This window comes from Balaenoptera acutorostrata, chromosome 14 (genome assembly GCF_949987535.1).
Source record: "Balaenoptera acutorostrata chromosome 14, mBalAcu1.1, whole genome shotgun sequence".
Taxonomy (NCBI): domain Eukaryota; kingdom Metazoa; phylum Chordata; class Mammalia; order Artiodactyla; family Balaenopteridae; genus Balaenoptera; species Balaenoptera acutorostrata.
Genome location: NC_080077.1, coordinates 63535191 through 63556971, shown reverse-complemented (window position 1 = coordinate 63556971; position 21781 = coordinate 63535191). Strand labels below are relative to the sequence as shown.

Below are 21781 nucleotides of genomic sequence, written 5' to 3'. Positions count from 1 at the left end.
CTTGAGCATTAAGATTTCAACATATGAATTTAGAGGGGGAGAGGAAGGATACAGACATTCAGACCATAGGAGCTGGCATACATCAACATGGTCTTTATTCTGTTAAGCATCCAGATAATAATAAACATCCAGATGATTTAGTAAAGTTTTATTTTGGTTTTTGTTTTTTTGTGCTATAGACACAACTTATTCTTTAAGTGGAAAACATGAAAAATAGAGACCATGAAATATATTTAGTTAACAAGATATACTCATTTCCTTAGAGTTTTAAAAACACCATTTATTCTTTTTAATAATATCTCTTTTATTGTACAGGCATAGCTCATTTTATTGTGCTTCACTTTATTGTGCTTTGCAAATACTGAGTTTTTTTACAAATTGAACGTTTGTAGCAACCCTGCATCAAGCAAGTCTGTCAGCGCTGTTTTTTTCCAACAGTATTTGCTCCCTTCATTTGTCTGTGTCACATTTTGGTAATTCTCCCAATATTTCAAACTTTTTCATTATTATTATACTTGTTAGGATGGTCTGTCATCAGTGATCTTTGATGTTACTATAGCAAAAATATTGACTCGAAGGCTCAGATAATGGTTAGCATTTTTTAGCAATGAAGTATTTTAAATTAAGGCATGTACATTGTTTTTTAGATGTAATGTTATTACACAATAGGCTACAGTATAGTGTAAACATAACTTTTGTATGCCCTGATATACCAAAAAATTTGTGTGATTCGCTCTATTGCAACATCCACTTTATTGCAGTGGTCTGGAACCTAACCTGCAATTTCTCTGAGGTCTGCCTGTATTTTGAAATGACTTATGTAATCCAATAACATTTTCCCCAAAATTAAAAGTATTCATAAATTAATATAAGAAAAGGACACAATAATACATAAAGATCTATGTTTATAAGATATATTATTTCTTTTTGTTTTCTTTTGGTTATTTAGCTTCATATATATTACACCCAGCACATTTAACTAACATACTTTTTTTTCTCTCTCTATCCTAACAGGTTTATAATGTAATAATTCAAGAATTTTATCATACAGTGGAGTAGCTTAACAACTGTCTATGTGCTTCCCATGATATGTTCTCTAAATTGTAAGTATATACTTACTTTCCCAAGCTGGCTGGATTTTGAGAGAAATGTGTTCAGTTAGAACTTATAGGTAACTTTGATTGTTTAAGAAGATTACAAGCTAAAATTCATCCAAAGTAAAGAATAGTTTTAGAAATTTATCTTATATGAAGAGATGTTCTGTGAATTTAGGTTTAACATTGTATCAAAGTTAAAACTTAATATAGTATGTCATGGTAGGTAGAATAATATACCCATGACATTTAGTTGTATTTTTTTAAATATTATACTTAACATCCTTAAGATTTCTATACTATTCTTTATTTTTCTAAAAAAAACTTTAAATATTGTACCTGTGAAATTTTATGCTAAGATATTAAAATTTCTTGAAATATCTTTTAAAAAATATAATGTGTAATATCACTTCAAAGTCAGGGCAACTTCTCTCTATATTAGTTATCTTTTTGAAAACTAGTTTCAGTTTTGGTAAGATAATACCTATATCACTAAGTCTTTCATACTTGTGGTGTTTGTGTGTGTGTGTGTATGCATGCATACACATATATATGTGCGTATATGTACACACACAATTTCATTAATAAGCTAAATAAAAAGAAGGAAAATCATCTTTGCTAAGTAAGGAAACCTCTTATTATTAATTTCACACTGCTGAAAAGTAAGGAGAAAGGTGAAAGACTGGGGTTCTATGCTTTGTTTTTGAGTTAAGAAGTACTAAGAGAAAGTACTAACTTGTGGCAGTGGGAAGGAAAGGAGGCAGCCCAACCCCTTTTTCCTCAGAAGAAAGTAAGCCATGAGCTGGAACCCTTCAGTAATCAGAAGTGTTGCCCACTTTACGGCGTGTTTAGGGCATCAGGAGATACTGTCAGACCTACAATACAATATCCATCTTGAGCCTTACTCTCCATTCTTCCAAGCCCTTCCTTGCTGGAGCCCCTGAGGATATAAAATCCATCAAAGGTGACTTGGAACTTAGTGACCCTTGATCCTTCTTCAGGAAGGCAGGAGAACAAGGGTGCCTGATTATATTGTGGGAGTTGGAGTTAGCTGTGGTCAGGTTATTAGCATGCCATTTCAGAACACTGAATGCCTTCTGACATGAAATATTTTAATACGTAATATGTGGTTCTAAAGCAGTGCTGTCTAAAGAAAACATAATGTGAGACACATATGCAATTTCATCTTTCTTGGGGCCACATTTAAAAAAGTTAAAAGAAGCTAGTAACATGGGTTTTAATAATATATTTTATTTATTTAAAATATATTTAATAATATATTAAATATATTAAATATTAAATATATTTTAAAATATATTTTATATATTCAAAATACAGTCATTTTAACATGTGATCAATGTAAAAAATATTAATGGGCCTTTTAACATCTTCTTTTTCATATTAAGTCTTTAAAACCCAGTGTGTACTTATAGTACATCTCAATTTTGTTACTAAATTCATACTGGATATACTTGATATGTATTTAGATTTCATAAAATTTACATATGAAAAAAAAAGATTCACAAAACCAAGTTGTCCCATATATACTTGAAAGTTTTTCAGTAACTAAATTGAGTATCAGATTTTAAACGTAACTAATCAAAATTAAAAGCCACAGCCTCAGTCACACTGGCCACATTTTAAGTACTGGACAGTCCTATGTGGCTAGTAGCTACCATATTGCACCACTCTTTTCCAAAGAACTATTGATATAATGCTATAATTCTGCTACCTAATGGATTTTGTAGGCCAATCTCAGGACACCAAAGGAGCATATAACTTTAAAATTTTAATGAGAAAAAATGTCAAATCCTATACCTCTGACTTAAAATAAATTCTATAGAACCAGCTATTTATGAGAAATTATGAATAAGAAAATATACAGGGTCTAAACCTTCAATCTGTGATATATTGGAATTTGTTTTTTTCTTACTTGCTTCAATGTACGTGCTCTTTTGTCACTAAAGGAATTAGCTGATCACAACCCTTTCTATTGCAATGAGTGAATCAAAAGCAAAAAAAAAAAAAAATTTTTTTTAAATGGCTCTGTGAAAGACACTGTTAAAGGAATGAAAATATAAGCTTCAGACTTGTTAATCACATATTGATAAAAATATATAAAGAACTCTTAAAAATTAATTTAAAAAAATTTAAAAATTGGTGAAATACTTGAAATTTATCAAAGAAGATATATGAAAGACCAATAAGCATATGGGAAGATGTTTAACATCATTAGTCATTAGGAAGCTACAAATTAAAACCATGATGAGATACCACTAGACAACTTTTAAAAGGGATACATTGTTTTTAAATCTGACAATACGAAATGCTGATGATCACAGAAATTTTAATTTATTGTTGAAGGAAATTCAAAATGGTACTGCACTTTGGAAACCTCATTGTCAGTTTCTTTTAAAATTAAACATGCACTTACAATATGATTCAGCATTCTCACTCTTAGGTATTTACCCAAGTGAATTTAAAACTTAGTTTTACACAAAAACCTATATGTAAATATTCACAGCAACTTTATTTATAATTGTCAAAATGCCAAAATAACTAAAATATATTTCAACTGGTGATTGAATGAACAAACTTAGTATACCTATACAATGGAATACTACTAACCTATAAAAAAGAAAGAATTATTGATTCAGGCACTATCATGGATGAATCTTTAATTCATTTTGTAAGTGAAAGGGGGGAGACCCAAATGACTAAATATTGTATGATTGCATATGTAAGAAATTCTAGAAAAGGCAAAACATAGAGATAGGAAGCAGATCAGTGGTGGCCAGCGTTTAGAGATACAGGAGGATTGACTACAAAGTGATAGCGTGAGGACATTTTGGGGGTGATGGAACTGTACTGCACGGTACTGTGGTGATTGACAAGTGACTGTGTGCTCATCAAAACCTATAGAACCACACAACACAAAGAGTGAGCTATATAGTATGCTAATTAAAAATAGGGAAACAAATGGGATGCTGGAATATTCCAAGATGGAGTAGGGACTGTGTCAAATGAAACTAGCCAAATTACAAACATAAGCCATAACTGAAGGCCATGGGAGAAACAAATCTACCCTGAGTAACTCTGAGAAACAATACTTTGGCAGGATAAAGATTGAAAAGTATAATGCCATAGAGAAAAATAACCAAACATAGACATACTCTATTTGATCTTTTTTTTTTTTTTCTCACAGGAGTACAGGTGAATTCTGAAATCACTTTGCATGTATACTGGGGTGAAACATACAAGTAAATAAATGTTGAAAATGAAAGCTGGGTTTCTCATTGTCACATAAACAAAGGGAGATAGCTAAAACTAACCTTGCAGTGATAGAGGTAGTGATATCAATATGAAGTCATTTTTATTTTAATTTACATACAAATAGATACAAAAACAAATATAGATATGTGTGCATACATGGGTATATATACATAGCATTTACTAGCTCTACCTACTGAAGGTCCTAGAAGCAGTAATGCCACAGTAGCAATGAACACACCTCATGCCCAGATTTTAGTTTAAATACCATTCTGCAATAAAAATGGAACCAGTGCCCTCAGGAAAAATGGCTGATTCTAGAGCTAGGGCTGGAAAAATGCAAGATGAACCTGAAGCACTTTATAGTGGCAGAAAGTGAAATAGAGGCAAAAAATTATTGAGGCATGTCAGAATGATACAGGAGGCAACCAGAAAGAGTTCCCAATGACCAAAGCTGAAACACTTTAAGCAAGAAAATAAAAATCATATTAGATGATAACCTAAAGGATAAAATATATGTTAATGATCCACACTGATATAAATAAATGGTTGAATAGATAAATGACAGAGAAGAAAATAATCTTTCTTACACAAAAATTCCAATTCACTCACCTCCCGTGTTGAAGCTTAATTCCTCTCCCCTTGAGTGTGGGCTAAACTTCACTACTCAGAGAGTATGGAAATGGGGGAAAAAGGTAACTTTTCTGTGGCAAAACATGGCCACCTTCATTGAGTGATCAATGTTATCATCTCCAAGGTAAGTCATGTTGATACCAAGTACCTTGGTATGATGTGATGAGGATATTTCACTTCTGTGATATTTTTCCCCCAAACCCATAGCCGTATTCTAGTCTGGAGAAAAATATGAAATAAAGCCAAGTTGAGGGACATGCTACAAAATGCCTCACAGTACTCTTCAAAAGTTTCAAGATCATGAAAGGAAAGACTGAGAAACACAGCTGAGGAGATGAAAGAGATATTATGACTTAATGCAGTATGGCATCCTAGATCTGATCTTGAAACACAAAAAGGGCATTAGTGGGAAAACTGGTGAAATCCAAAAAAGCCTGTAGTTTAGGTAATATTGTACTAGCTTTCCTTGTTTTGACAAAGGCACCATGGTTATGTTAACAGTGGGACAAGCTGGGTGAAGGAAGCTATCTATACATCCTTGAAATTTTTCTGAAAATAGCAACTTTTCATAAAATAAAGAAATCTTTAAGATGAATTACAAATTTTTAATACTTGCTCAGCAATAAATCTACTTTAGGAAGAGTCCTCTCATATGTAATCTCATTGTTTCTACCCCAGTAAAAGTATATTTTGCCATTTTTACCTATTTAAGTCATTAAGAACCTCTGTTCTTTATTTGCCATAAAATGTTCAATCATGACTTAAAATTTGAGAATTATAAGAGCTCTTCACATACATTTGCATATTTAACAATTCATACCATTTGAACCATTCAAAGTTATGATTCGATTTTAATTCTTTTGTGGCCATTTGGTTCCATATTCTTGGCAATACTGTCTTGCTGGTTATATAGGCATTAGTTTTTATTACATAAATGGCTGTGTGTTCAGATACCAGATAAACCAATAAGTGGCCAAAATAACTCTAATGCCATTTTGAAATTAGGATAATTAAGGACTCGTGTACTTTATCCAACACAATAATTATATTATATTATAAGGCCCAAATTCTCTTACACTTTTTTAAGAGTTTAAAGGTTTCTTTATACACATCAACCTTCAGTAAGCGTGTAAAGTAGGAAATTCAAATCACATTTCTTGTTTATAAATAAGGAAAGAAGTCTCTGAGAGGTTAAGTGATTTGCCTAGAGACAGGCAGATTGTAAGGATTGAACATCTACACAGAACACACCTTGCTTAAATTAATCCTTTGGCTTTTGTAGCACTTCATAAAGTCCACTCCATATGGAAATATTCTTATTGGCTAGAGTATGTCGTTGTTTTTTGTTTTTGTTTTTTTAACTTCCAGAGATGACCAAGCTCTTTTCCTTAATTTAAATGAAATTATAACAAAATTTATTTCATTTAAAAAAAATATTCGTCATGTGTAAAGCCAAAGATCTCACCTGAAATATCTTTCTGTTGAACTTCAAAATCTGACCTAGGCTACTAGACTGGAAATCACTGTTGCTATATTACTTATGTTGTGTTAGATACAGTATGCTTTCACTTTAAGGAAATCTAATATATGAGAATCAAAAAAAATCACAAAATACATAAACTGAGAAGTGATTTTTTTAAATTATAAAATGTCTCACAAAAACATGTATCATGTCTTTTCTTCGATAAGAAGAAAGACATGACAATTTTGTTAGTTATACATAGTATTTAAGAAAAAATAGATTCATTTTATAAAGCAAAGCATATACCCTTGGACATTGTGATTCTTTTCTTTGGTACTTGCATCACTATGCCTGTCTGCTGCAATTTCTCTAAGTAAGAGTGATCTCATAATCTATAGGCAGTTTTAAAATGGAAAAAATTTATAGCATACTCTCACTTATCTCTAAATCAGGCTTTCTCCCTATTGCTTTCCGATCACAATGCAGACTTCTAGCGGAACTATTTTATTAGGTAATTTGAAAATACTTTATTAGGCTAGTTGAAAAGCTTCTTGAATATGAGAGGATGATAAATAATAAAAGAAGATACACCAATAGAAAACATGTTTTATACCTTCAAATAATAGTATAGTAGGTACAGAAGACAAATGCAAAATCAATCTAGTTCATCCTATGCCTAAATCTCATTTGATATCTGTTACAATGCATAAAGATGTATTGAAAAGAAGATCCCCAAATCTCTCTCTCTGCCATATTTGAACACTTAGAGCATTTGCTATCTGTTACAATCTCATTTGATATCTGTTACAATGCATAAAGATGCACTGAAAAGATCCCCAAATCTCTCTCTCTACCATATTTGAATGCTTAGAGCTCTCACTATTTTCTTTCTTCTAATCTAAATTCCTTCTACCATAGTGAAAGCCTTATTTCATTTTTGTTTAGTTGTTGTTGCTGTTCAAGAGGTTATTCAGAAGAGTTTCTTTTTATTAGACCTGTCTTGTTTGTACTAAGCCTTCTTACTATACTGCCTGGTAAATAATAGGTACTTAAAAACACTTGCAGTATTGAATTTCTAAAAAAAAAAAAAGCCATCGAGCACATTTGTACTCAAAGCACAGTCGGATGTTAATTTAAAATTTGCAACTTTAAATTAATGTCACTTAAACCCCCCCAGAACGAATACAGTGACTTCTCCATTCTTATGTTTGGAATGTCATAATCTACCTCAAAGTAAATCTCTATATTGCTAAAGGGTGAAATCTGGCATATGCCCCTTTGGTTTTATGGATGCACAATATCACATATTCATTATGTTCAGAGTTGAGGTTGAAGATGGAAAACTGTCTTACATGATAAAGTGAGGGGAACTTATCAGTAAATCTTCAAGGAGCAGAAAATAAGTGATGTGCAGGATAGCCAGAAGAATTTTAGGAAAGTAGCAATCTGTATTCAACATTAACTTGTTTACTTTGCTGTGATAAAACACCTCTCCATCTAAAACTTCAGAAATACCTGCCAACTATGTCTTGTTTGAAAGTTTCAGGGGAAATTAAGTGACCTAATCCCACATCCAGGTCAAAGCAATCAGATGGAAAGAAGCATTTATGGTAGATAAGACATGAGTGGAATTGGAAAATCTCCAGTGTAGAAATTCAGAGCACTAAATAATCAGTTTATAAAACCCCTAGAAATCTCAGAAATCTTTTGGGACATTGAAATTTTTATGGAGCATGGAATAATTGCTTAGAAACCTCAAATGCAGAGACTGCTATTTACACCTATGTTACTTTTGTTATTACACAAACATTAAAGCAATATTTAAAAACTCATAAAAATGTATTATACTCAGAAACCAACCACCCCAGAAATTCACATAGCTTTTCGTCTGTTTTCTTTCATTTCTAATCCATATGTATACACAATTTTACATAGCATAATTATAGTTGTGTGTTTTGATTTTGTGCTGAATGCCAAATCATGAACACTTTAACATATTCATTATTTTATGTGTCCTTATAATGACTGTTTACTTAGCTCTTTTCTTATCTTAGATATTTGGGTGTTGGTGGATATATATATGTAAACACTTCATTTTAAATACCTGTATTTATCAAACATTTTTGTCCTTATTTTGGATCTTTTTCTCTTGCAGAGGAAGTAGAATTCTGGCTTAAGAGTCATTCTCTAGATACTCAGAGTATACTAGGTATGTAGCTATGGAAAAGGTTCTAAATTTTCCTAGTCTTGCTTTCATCAAATGACAAATGAAAATAAAAATAGGATTTCTACTGTAGAATTGTTAAGAGGATTAATTGCAAAAATGTATAAGATTATGCAGAGCGTCTATTTGGGCAAATTCCTAGAAATTAAACTATCGAGGTAAAGAATATGACTACATATATTCTTTCCAAAACTGTTAGACAAGTTGTTAACTTCCAGAGTATTCAGCTGCCAAAAAGATGAAAACCAGTCTTCAAAACCTTAAACAAAAAACGACAAAGCTGAATTGATTGCTAACTTAAGGAAGGGGGAAATATATTGGTGGGGCAGAGGCTCTCAGAGCAGAGAGGACTGCTGAAGTTTTGAAGCTTGAAAAATGCTCACTCAGTCAAGCAGAAAAATATTTATGCCACCCCTTACACTCTTCTGTAGATGTAAGACATTGAAAATTATCAATTACATGCAATGAGTTATCAGTCTTTGAGGCATCTGAAATCAAAATGTTCTCTGCCTCTGCTTTCAACTAGGAGATTGAACATATTTACATGTGTTCATAATTTCAAACTACGCCTTGAACTCATGTCATTTGCTATTATAAATGTACTTATTTGATCTAAATAAATTCTATGGAGCAGAGGCAATGCCATCTCTGCATTCTTTAATTTTCTTGTAGGGCTTAGAGCATGTCCAGACAGACAATGAGAAACATAAATTGATTATTAAAAGGGAAATGAACAACCATCTGTATAATATTAAATAACTGAGTAGGGAATTTAAATCTAAGGGTCAAGGCTTATTAACCTAAATAATAATTCATTAAAAAACTGTTTTTATGAAGTTTCAGATTATTATTTAGCCTGAGAATTAATAATTTCTCTTTTTGGAAACTACTTTTTCTTTAATAATTGTAAAGGACTTCTTGAGACAAATTTAAATCAATATATTTTAAAAGTAACAGACTCAACTACATAATTATCAAAAACTTCAGGATAACAGAACAAATACTATAAACAAGTAAAATGTTTTTTTAATTTGAAAACTTGGGAGATTATATTTACAAAAATTATATTAGACAAGGGCTTAATTTTATAAAATGAAAAGTGTCTACAAATTAGTTACAAAAAGAGACAATACAATAAAAGGGGCAAATAAAGTCTGAATAGTCGTTTCATAAAAGAGGAAATAAAAATGACCCACAAAAAAAGGAAATAATGCCCAACCTTACTAAATATTTAATAAACAGGAAAATGCAGTTTTGTGGTTTCATGGGATATTTTTTAATTAACATAATTTTAAATGGTTCATAACATCCATTGTTATCAAGGGTTGGTGGAAAATTAATTCTAGGTGGAAATGAGGTGAGCCTTTCTGGACATCATGATGTTGGCATTTATAAAATTTAAAGAATATATATCATTTGACCCAGTAATTCTACTTCTAGTAGTTTATGCATCAAAACCATTTGTACACACCACCAGGAAACCAGCCCAAAAATGTTTATTGCAAATTTAGAATGACAAAGGATCAAAAACAATCAAATTAATATGGGAAGACCAAAATACATAATGGCATATTCTTACTAATTAATACTAAGCAACCATTGAAAATAATTTGGTGAATATATAATGACAGAATAGAGTATCAAAGTCAAATTATTCAGTGTAAAAAGCAAGTCTCAGAATAATGGGCTCAATTATCTAGCATATGTATGTATATATCAATATATCTGGACACATACCAGTATAAAGTTAATGAAAAAATTCTAGAAGGATATATGCTAAACTGAGACAAAGATGATTATCTATTGGGGAAGAAAGTGGGTTGAAAAAGTGGAAAAATTAAATTGGGCATTAACTGTTTATTCCATGTATTCTTGAATTGTTTCAATTTTAATAATAAAAAATATATTATATTACTTGTATACTTTTTATTACAAGTCAGGCAAATATAGATACTACATAGTTAAAAGTTTTCAGAGAAATTTATTGATTAATTATCTGTTAATAATTGGTTAGAATTTTTGAACTTTTAGTTAAATAATTAAGCCTTTGTTATTATGTATTTATGAAAATCATACTGATAGGGCTTAGCTTTGGCTGGAATCAAATCTTATGAGTAAATTAGATATCAATTGGAAGAAAAAAATCAGGCCCTCCTCAGTAATACCACACTGAGGGTTGGAAGAGGTGGTGAGAATCTCAATCAGTATGTTTGTTGGAAGGCTAATTTCTTTGATTTGAAAAATCATTTTTATTTGAAAAAGAAGTGAAAAAATAGAATTTTATTTTCTCTGCTGTGAGAGAAATTCTTGTTGTGTAAATTTGTAAAATATTACAAGACTTCACCTGTATCCACCTGGTTACAGCACTTGTATTAAATAAGAAAGAAGAAGAATGAAACCTGGTGTGAATGCAATGTCTCATTAGAAGACTGTGCCAAGACACCATTAATTATAAATGGTGCCAAGACACCATTAATTATATGTCCTCCCCACCATCCATCTTGAATGGCTCAGTAACACAATTTCTGAGTCTCCATGCCTTGAAAAACTTAATAGCCTTCTATTCTTTTGTGAAAGTACCTCTTGAAAAGGCAGAAATGCAGATGTCCTGGTTCTTGGACATTAAAACATGCTGTAGATTCACTGCAAGTAATGAGCCTGAAATTTTCAGATACTTCAATTGTTGCTACAATTATTAATATTCAACCTGCCTTTAAATATTCCTCCTTAGAGGATACAGAAATCATTCTTTTTTCCCTTAGGGGTAATGCACTAAATATTTTTTCTTCTATACAATTTTAATTGAACTACATATACAAGTTTTCAAACTTAGTGCGAGGATAGAACAGGTGTTCATTGTCTTTCTGACTCATTCTGAAGCTGTCTCTTGTGCAGTGTCAGAGGAAGCCCTTGGAACTTTGTCTTTTTTCTTCCTTGGTAATACAACCTGTCGCGTGTTACTCTCTGGCCATTTCTAGACTCACTATTTTAGAAGTTCTTCAAAATTTAATCTTTTTGTACTCTGACTCTATTCAGGGAATCAGTACATCAGAGTGGTTATCCTTGCTTGTAAAACTGAGTCAATAATAGTACCGACCTCATTGTGTTGATTTGAGAATTATATGAGATGACATATATTAATACAAGGCCCAGTGCCTAACTTACATGAAATCATTAATAAATATGAGCTGCTAGCGTTATTTTCTTTCCATGAGTTCCTAAATACCTTCTGTTCGAAAATGTCACTACAAACTGCTATACTTTGCTCCTTTTCCATTTTAAATTTTGTGTTGCTTCAGTTGCCTACCAAACACCTGTATGAAGAAAAATGAAAAAAAAAATGAGTAGAACATACCATGAATGACTATTTCCCAAAATTCAGCTATCGAGAACTGTACAGATAGTACTTGAAAAGGTGGTTTGATTTTCCTCATTTTCCAACTTATTTTTCCCTTTCCTTCTTCTTCCCTATTTATGTTTGAAATGGCTGCTAACACTAACCAGTAAAGTTGTGCAGACTTCGGGTGTGGTGGTATTACACTCCCCCAAATACACACACACACACACACACACACACACACACATGCACACCTTTGTTTTGGATCATTGTTGAGCTTAATCATAATTCTTTAACCAAAAGAAGAAATCAGGCATTTGTTTCAAATTCCCATCTCTGAGGAAAAAGCTCTATCAAGACAGCTTACCTCTCATTCTACTGCTTCTTGACCTTCAGAGGAGGTATGTGGTTGTTTCGTAACCTGGGGATACTGCAGGGAATCCCAGCTTCCACACATGCATTCCCTGAGTCCTCTGGGAGTCCCTCCCACAAATCCCCTGAAGAAATCAAGATTGAGAAAAGATTTCCTATTACTTTGCAGATAGCACAGAAACCAAAAGAAGTCATCTTTCTCCTTTACCTTATAACACAGAAATTTTCTCTCCTGTTCCCAAACAAGTAAACCATTTCTCTAATGTATGGAGAGGAATTAGGAAAGGGGAGGTGATCTAAAATTTACTAATTGCCTAAAACATGTCAGTAAATTACAATAATTATTTTTGAGTATCACCATAGTCTTACGAAGAGGTTATTATAGTCTCCATTTCTCACCTGAAGAAGCCTCCAAGTCATTAGAGATTTGCCTAAGTCCCAACATGAAATGGAGCAAAGGCAAATGATGCCATTTATCAATTGTTTGTATTTCCCTCCTGCCTCCCTACAAAATCCCCAAATTCCCTGTAATACACTGTGTTCTTCCTCTCTATCATTTGCATCACTTGATGTTGGAAGAAATATGAAAGTCTTTTGTTTTTTATGTTACAGTTTTTGTAACATTTTTTTCTACAAGCTTTAATAGTTTACTTGGGGTGGGAATTCTTTCCCTCTTCATTTAAATACTCAACATCATTCAAGGAAATTAAGCAAAAAAAAAAAAAGGTTTCAAGAACTTACATATCTACTATTCTTTTCCTAACAAACATTTATAAGCCGTTTCTGAAAATGAGCAAAGTGTCAGTTTTTGTGCCCCAAATAGAATGTGTCCTTCTCTGGTTTCAGCTGCATGTTGCAGTATATTTGTTATGTGTAGGTGTGCATTCCACAGCAGAACCATCGTTCACATAATAGAGGAAGATGAATTAAAGTGTAGAAGATACATAATATGGGAGAATATCTTCAGTATCTTCTCAGAAGAGCTGAAAATTATCCCTGGACTTGTGAATGGGGAGGGGTGACAGTTTGGGGCCTTATCAACACTCTGCTAGATACTTTTGCTGGTCATTTATGCTTAGTCAATTTTGTTTTGTTATTTTCTGTTTTTAGTGATTTGGACACGTTCGCTTTTGACGTGAGAAAATACTTCGTAATGTGTTTTGAGATACTGTAATAGAATTTGTGCTAAAATGTATGAAGGACATATCAGTCCCTATAAGCTCTCTTAAAAATTTTGTGAAATATAATCACCCTGAGCGAAGCTCTATTTGCAGAGTCTTATTCTAAAAATCAAAAGCAGATATGCAAAAAAAGCATATAATTCTGTTTGGTTCAGAGCATTTTTCTTTTTATTAGTATCCTTGCACATTCATGGACAGTATGGGCCATTTGTGTGTGTGGTGTGTGTCAGGGGTGTGTGTATGTGCATATGCTGGGTAATGATATAAAATGTATATCTTATTGTGGGTCATAGTCAAAAACTTTAAATGCCATTTTACCCCCAAAGAATAGCACTGAAGAAGTAGAACTCTTAAGAAACTTTTCCCAAATCTAGAAACCCAATCCTTTGCTTTAAATACAATCTTCATTCTTGCGATGCTTTACTTAAATAGCCATGAAAGTAGCTAGAAGAAGAGTACAGGATGAAGTAAAACTAAGAAAAGGAAAAGTAATGAAATCATTGCAAACACTTGAGTAGTCAGTTGATCTTTTTAATAACACGAACATATCTTAAAATTCAGTAATAAATGGTGAAAGCAGATTAGTAGGGCTCAGACCTCAACCCTACAACTTGCTGTTTGAGGAACCCTGGACAGTTATTCAACCACATGAAGCTATACATCCTCACCTATGATATGATGGTTAAATTACCTCTGTATCTTTAGACAGTTAACAGAATTAAGGTGTATAATTCATATATTGAACTTAGTGCCTCACAGGTAATAAATTTTCAACAACTATTAACTGATATTTCTACATCTCTACAGGAGGGATTACAAAGCACTAATTTATAGACAGACCGACCTAAGATTGTTTTGTTTTGTTTTATCTGGTTTTGTATGCTTGTATAGTTTATACACTCTAAAAATTATTTGCAAAATTAGTAGTCTCTTAAGTGAAAAGTAAATTTTGCTCTTTGATCTTTGAAGAAATATTATTTTTTGTAAGTTCTCTATGGTCCAATGTGGATAGCGATAGTTTCACTTAATTTTTTACTCTAAAAACTTGATAGTTGAACTAAATAGGAGTGATTTTTAAAAAGATTTCAGACTGATATGAAGTTCTTCCTTTTTCATGACTTCTAAATAGAGAAGGCCACAAAATACGAGACTGGCAAATTTTAAAAAATTGTATCAGACACATGAGTTTTGGAGAGAGTTGCAAGAGAAAAATAAAGAGATGTGAACAGATAAAAATTACATGTTTAAAATACAGTGTTTTTCTGATTATAAATTAACATATGTTCATTATAAAAATGCAGTTAATACAAAAAGTAAAAAGAACAATGTTAATATCTTGGTGAATGGGTTTTAAAGGTATTTTTCTGCATATATACAGCTAATAGATTATTTTACTGGGATTATACCATACATAGAGTTTTATACATTTCTTTTGTCTTGTACTACATCTTGGGCGTTTTCTGTATCAACACATAAGTCAATAGCATTGTTTTAAGAGCTGATAGTATTCTATTCTTTGGATTATAATTTTAATCAATTACTTATTCAAGAACATTTACCTTATATCTAATATTTAGAGATTGTAAACAATGCTTCTATCCTTGTACAAAACTCTCTGTGTCCTTCAAATATTTCTCCTCTAGTTCCCAAATGTGACCACCAATTATTGTATGGCAACTATGTGATAATCACAGTGTTAAGAGCATTTTGTTTTCATTACAATAACCATGCAAGACACGTACCAGCATTAACTCCATTTTACCAAGTAGAGTAACTGAGGATTCATACAGTTGAATAATTTGATAAAAGTTCACACAAAACTAGAATTATAACCATCACAGGCTGATTTTTTTTAAAAAAAACAATGTATATAACTATTACATATACTACCGCTCTCTTATAACATGTACATCTTAATTTTTTATAATGTTTATTAACGTTTCCGGAAAATTTAATTGATTTTTGATGAATAATCTAAATTCTGTTTTGTAGGACAACTGCAACTCATTTTGTCCCTAGTCCCTAGTGCATGGTCTATCATGGAACCTCGTCGAATAGCAACGTGACACATCCACATTTCATGGCATTTGCAAAAAATGACAAATCACACAGTTGCTGAGGAGTTTATAAAACTAGTTGCAAAGTTAAGAACTTATATGTTGCTTGGAAAGAAAGCAGGACAAGTTATTGGAAATTACTTTACCAAATGACTTTATTGAATATCACATAACATGAATGGCAGACAATGTTGGAGAAAAACTATTATTGTCTGAGTTTGCTAGCTCATAGTTTTCTTTGCAGTTACGTGAAAGCTCAGATGTGGGTAGTATAATCAGTTGTTAGCAGATGTATGGTTGATATACATGTGGGACATTTTGTTCACTGAAAGTGTGTGCTAAAAGAGAAGAGATATTTCTTTCGTTACTGTTTATTATTCTTTTGAAAAACATTGTAGCCTCAGACAGTATTCCACTGGGATTAGAAATGAATACGCGCCAGTTATTGTGCCCCAGGCAATGGTATTAATAAGCAAATATCAGAGGTTGCACTTTAATGCCAATACTTAAACTGCTTTGGGCCAGAGACCAGTTGACCAGCCAATCTAATTAATATTGACTATGGTTCAACATCAATAATAATAACAATATTGAGCATTGGGAATATAATAAGATTATGAACACTAAGTGTACTGTCTAAAGATATGTGCAGCAAATATAAAACCCTGGCTTTCTCTTCTGCAGTATACTCGTTGTTGAAAGGAAAAGTACTTTTAATTTACGATGTTTTTTGTTGTTTTTTTTTTAATTAATTAATTTATTTATTTATTTTTGGCTGTGTTGGGTCTTCGTTTCTGTGCGAGGGCTTTCTCCAGTTGTGGCAAGCGGGGGCCACTCTTCATCGCGGTGCGCGGGCCTCTCACTATCGCGGCCTCTCTCGTTGTGGAGCACAAGCTCCAGACGCGCAGGCTCAGTAGTTGTGGCTCACGGGCCCAGTTGCTCCGCGGCATGTGGGATCTTCCCAGACCAGGGCTCGAACCCGTGTTCCCTGCATTAGCAGGCAGATTCTCAACCACTGCGCCACCAGGGAAGCCCGAAAAGTACTTTTGAAATGAAGGAGAGGAAACATTTCTTCCCAAGACCAGTATTGCCATTTCTATGATTTCAGGTGACTTCCTCACGCAGCATATCTTAACGATATATTCAGTATCTAGCATAGCCAGATAAATGACTCATTGCCAGAAAAAGACTTTTCTGAGATGAAGATAATAGGATCCCTTAATAAGACCAAAAGAAAATCATGAGAAAGACCTGATCACTTATAGATCGACTTTTTCCCAAAACTTGATGATTTTGTCTCCTATCTGCTTTCTTTATCTCTGTATCACCTGAGAAATATATTGATGGTATATCACTGGGCATATTTAAAAACCACATCCATATGCTGCATTAGATCATAAAGAAATTATTTCAGAGTAAAGTACCATCAAAGAGTAAATTAGAAAGTAATTTACCCTTGACTTCCTAATAGCTGAGTGAGTTGAATCATTTAACCTTTTAGCTTTGAGCATGATATGTTGACTTAATATCTGATGAAGCACAGGAGGCTGGATCTCAGTATTCAGAACTATCTAAGAGAGCCTCTGAATGCTTGTTGTAAATCTTAATAGATATAATTGAAAGTTTAGATTTAATACTAAGAAATGAAATGTATTAGAGCCTATTTATCATTGAGTCAGAAATAAACAGTATCACCTATTATAGTATCGCTATTATTGCAGTTATAATTGTATTATGTTTTATTATATTTTATCTTTGTATTTTAACTGTGATAAGCATTTTAATGTATCTAAAATTGGCAATATTTTTTGCTTGCTAAGTATCCATTAAGTGGTCTGCAAATGCTGAAAGATTGATGTCATGCTTAGAAATATCTTCTTCACAGCCCTTGGATGCTATCCCAATGCTTTTTACATTCAGAAGAGAGCAAATTTTATTCCAAAGAAGTGTAAAGAATCACTTAAATGTGGCAAAGTTGTGTATAGGAGTTTGGGAACATTTTGGGGTTTTAAAGCTATAGGAGAAAAGAAATAATTATGATGATTATGACCCTCAAACCAAAAGCTATTCTCACATTTCACAAATAATCAGTTTACAATCAATCAATGTAAAAAATTTAGTATGACTTTTCATATGACTCATGAGTATAAACTTTTCATATGACTTATGAACCAGATTTGATCTTTACAGCATACAGACTACATAATAAAAAAAATAGAAGAGAGTACAGGAACATGGAAATTTAAGACAGTTTATAAATCCTTGACATTTACCTTTTCTTGTTTTCTATATGCATCAAGACAATATTTAGATTCATGGTCCTCTTAGATCGATCAGCGAATATCTACCAAGAACTTATTAATTCAAGGCACATTCTGAGGCTCTGTAGAAATAGAAACCATGAGGTGTGACTTCTTTCCTCAAAGCCTTGGTAGTTTTATTTGCCTTTTATTTGTGTCCTATAGTCCTCCTTTCACATAAGTTTTCATTTGGGAGAGTACAGTTATCTTAAAGTGTCCCATGGTAGTCTGTTTCCCTGACAAACAGATCATTTGTCAAGGGACATGTTTTTTTGTCAATTATCAATTATCAATCCCAGCTTCCTTTTCACACTGAAACATCTTATCAAATGCCTGTTCAGGGGCTTCCCTGATGGTCCAGTGGTTAAGAATCCACCTTCCAATGCAGGGGACACGGGTTCAATCCCTGGTTGGGGAACTAAGATCCCACATGCTGTGGGGCAACTAAGCCTACGCACCACAACTACTGAGCCCGCGTGCTCTGGAGCCCGCGCACCGCAACTAGAGAGAAGCCCGCACGCCGCAATGAAGGCCCAGCACAGCCAAAAAAAAAAAGGACTTCCCTGGTGGCACAGTGGTTAAGAATCCGCCTGCCAATGCAGGGGACACGGGTTCGAGCCCTGGTCCGGGAAGATCCCACATGCCGCGGAGCAACTAAGCCCGTGCGCCACAACTACTGAGCCTGCGCTCTAGAGCCCGTGCTCTGCAACAAGAGAAGCCACCCTCAGTGAGAAGTCCACACATCTCAACGAAGACCCAACACAGCCAAGAATAAAATAAATTTTTAAAGAAAAGCCTCTTCATTCAAAATGTAAAGACATTCTAATATCATTCTCCAATAAAAGCAAGGAAATGTTTAAAAAAAAAAAAAGATTGGGGAACCTATCAAGGGTACAAAGGAGCCAACCGAAAGACCTCCTCATGGCCAATTCTGAGTAGCATATAATGGAGCAATTTTATCCATAAAAGAAATACTGTAGTATCACAGTATAACCCAATGTTATATGCATAATATTGAGGGATTTCCCATCTGTCAGATGTTATATTCTCTTTGGAGTAGAAGGCAATTTCTTCTGCTTAGAATGAAAAGAAGTTTAAACCATAGAGGCTTTAGGAAAGTTCTGAGGATTATGAAGGAGCCGTTCTGAGGAATGGATGAGTGACTAGGGACTTTTTTGTCAGACTATTGAGGACCCAGTTGAGTTAGGAACAATGGATCTGTATTGACACCACACTATTTGGTTGCATGATTTTCTCTATAAGTGATCAGCGGTCTGAGTGCAGAAAATGAGAAAACAGTTGGATTGACCCAGGATCAAGGTGCCAAGGAGTTGAGAGTTTTGGTGAGATAATGTCTAAGTAAGGAATGGAATAGATAAGAAGAGGATGACAAAGAAATCAGAAGGTTTACAGCTCAAGCAAATTCAATAGCACATGCAGTGGAAGCAAGGAAGTGAGAAAAGTGGGAGTCTAAGAAGTTATAGGATATTTGAGTGTTAAGATTTCAGAAGTAAAGCTGTAGGTCATGGTAACTGGCCATAAGGATGATGCTTGAAGGAGCTTGCAGATGGAGGTCATTGGAGGTGACATGGTTAAGCAACCAATTGGCCATCAGGTTGGATGTGTTATCTGTATGAACACTGTGGTTGCCCTCAATTAGGGCAGGATTAGTTTAAACAAAAACTTGATGCTTATCTATTTTATGTGTAGTAGTGTGTATCTGTTAATCCTATACTCCTAATTTATCCCTCCCCCTTCCTTTCCCCTTTGGTAACCATAAGTTTGTTTTCTATGTCTGTGAGTCTGTTTCTGTTTTGCATATAGATTCATTTGTATTATTTCTTAGATTCCACATATAAGTGATATCAAATGACATTTATCTTTCTCTGTCTGACTTACTTCACTTAGTATAATATTCTCTAGGTCCATCCATGTTGCTGCAAATAGTAATATTTCATTCTTTTTATGGCTGAGTAATAGTCCATTATATATATACATATATATACCATATCTTCTTAAACCAGTCATCTGTTGATGGGCACTTGGGTTGTTTCTATGTCTTGGCTATTGTAAATAGTGCTGTATAGCACAGGGAACTATATTCAATATCTTGTAATAAACTATAATGGAAAATAATCTGGAAAACATACATATATATTATATATATATATATATATATATAAAACTGAATTACTTTGCTGTACACCTGAAACTAACACTATATTGTAAATCAACTATACTTCAATAATTACATAATTAATCAGAGCTGAGAGTCACATGCCAAAGAATTCAGAGGTTGTTAGAAAATAAAAGCAGGAAGTGGGAAAGTAGATGGTAGAGGGGAAAAAATAGAAAGTTATCTACCTGGATAGCCAGAGCATCAAATACATAAAATTTTACCCAAAGATAGAGGATAAAAAGTAGAGGGGTATTGAGGAGAAAGGATTCTAAGGCTGGTAGGGTATAGGAAAATGAGGAGCCTAAAGTACAAACCTGGAACTTAAGGCAAGGGTTCCAGAGGGCACAGAAGAGAAGTAGGGGTTTGGGTCAAAAGACAGGAAGGGAGTAGCAGAGCAGTGCAAGGGTAAAAGGAAAAGAAAGGGTGGATTTTCACAGGGACTTGCATTTTATGTGGCAATCCAGGATGGCAGGGATAGGAAGCATGGTGAATTAACTCACCCCAAATTTCAGAGAGAGCTCTAGGACTGTGTGACAAGCTGAGAACCCAGGAAATCTGGGGAATTTGACAGTGGTAGACCAGTTCATGCTGGAATCCAACTCATGGCATACTATCAATATTACTTCTCCAGATCCCCGTTGTCCTCTCTAAGATCTAGCTGGTTATGATTTGACTACTTTTGTTTATTACAATTCATAACATCCCTCTCCCTGTCTGCTAGCTTCCCCTCTCCAAGTTCTAATCTTATCCCTCCTCCACTTTACATCCCAACTCTTCTGTAGGAATTGAGTAGTCCAAACATATCTAAACAATATATGTATATCTGAGAAAGGATATTTTAATGGCAGTGTCAGGGGTAAGGCCAACAGTTTGTACAAATAGCTCATAAACTTGCCTACAAAGCTGTACAATCCTTTTAAAAACTAGAAATTTCAGGGATGGAGCCAGGTGTTGGAAGATGGCAAAGATAATCAATCCCATTAGAATTTTCTATTTCTAAGGCAAATTTCTAGTTCCTGAATTCATCTGTACAGCTTCCTCTTATATTAAAAAATGATACTAAAGGCAATACTGATCTGTGCTTGTAAAAGTAATCAAATTATCTTTTTTCCCACCATAAATCGGAAAAAAAAAAATGATGTTGTAAATAAGGTCAACAACCAGAAAAGGGCTGAGCTATGTCAGTGTCCTATCCAAAGTCAGAATCTGAGAGAAAAATCTGGCTGCACTTTGCCAAAAGTGAACAAAAGATCAAATTCCAGAAGATCTGCAAGGGAGGAAAAATGATCAGACTCAAAACAGATTTGGATTAGGAGCTACTTAAAGGTTCATCATTAATGAGCATAGCACAACTAAATGAATCTTATCCAAGATCAGAGGCTGTTTGTCCTTTTACTCTTTTGTGTTTGTCCCACCACCACTTGAGTGGTTTATTTTCTCTGCATCTGTGTCTATTATGGGATAAATATTGCAGGTTATTCAGAAAATTGTATAGAAAGGACTAGCTTCCAGAAGGATCATGATAAATTATTTTGTATATGAATCCTCAAAAAGCTTATTAAAATACACATATCATGTGTAGGGAATAGCATGTAAATATCACCACTCTCTTATCTTCTCTCTTATGAGAAGACTCAAGAATTTGGGCTTGTAAAATCTCCTCCTGAAAATG

The 21781-nt window shown here is 33.5% G+C and overlaps 1 protein-coding gene across 1 annotated transcript in view; it reads left to right on the top strand.

Annotated features, from left to right (window-relative positions):
* Window positions 1-1058: 1058 nt before the first annotated feature.
* FUT9 (fucosyltransferase 9) overlaps window positions 1059-21781 on the top strand; it is a 74777-nt gene continuing 54054 nt past the window's right edge. Inside the window, exon 1 of the mRNA XM_007169680.2 lies at window positions 1059-1103. The gene's annotated coding sequence lies outside the window, so the exon portion shown is untranslated. The remainder of the gene's footprint in view (window positions 1104-21781) is intronic.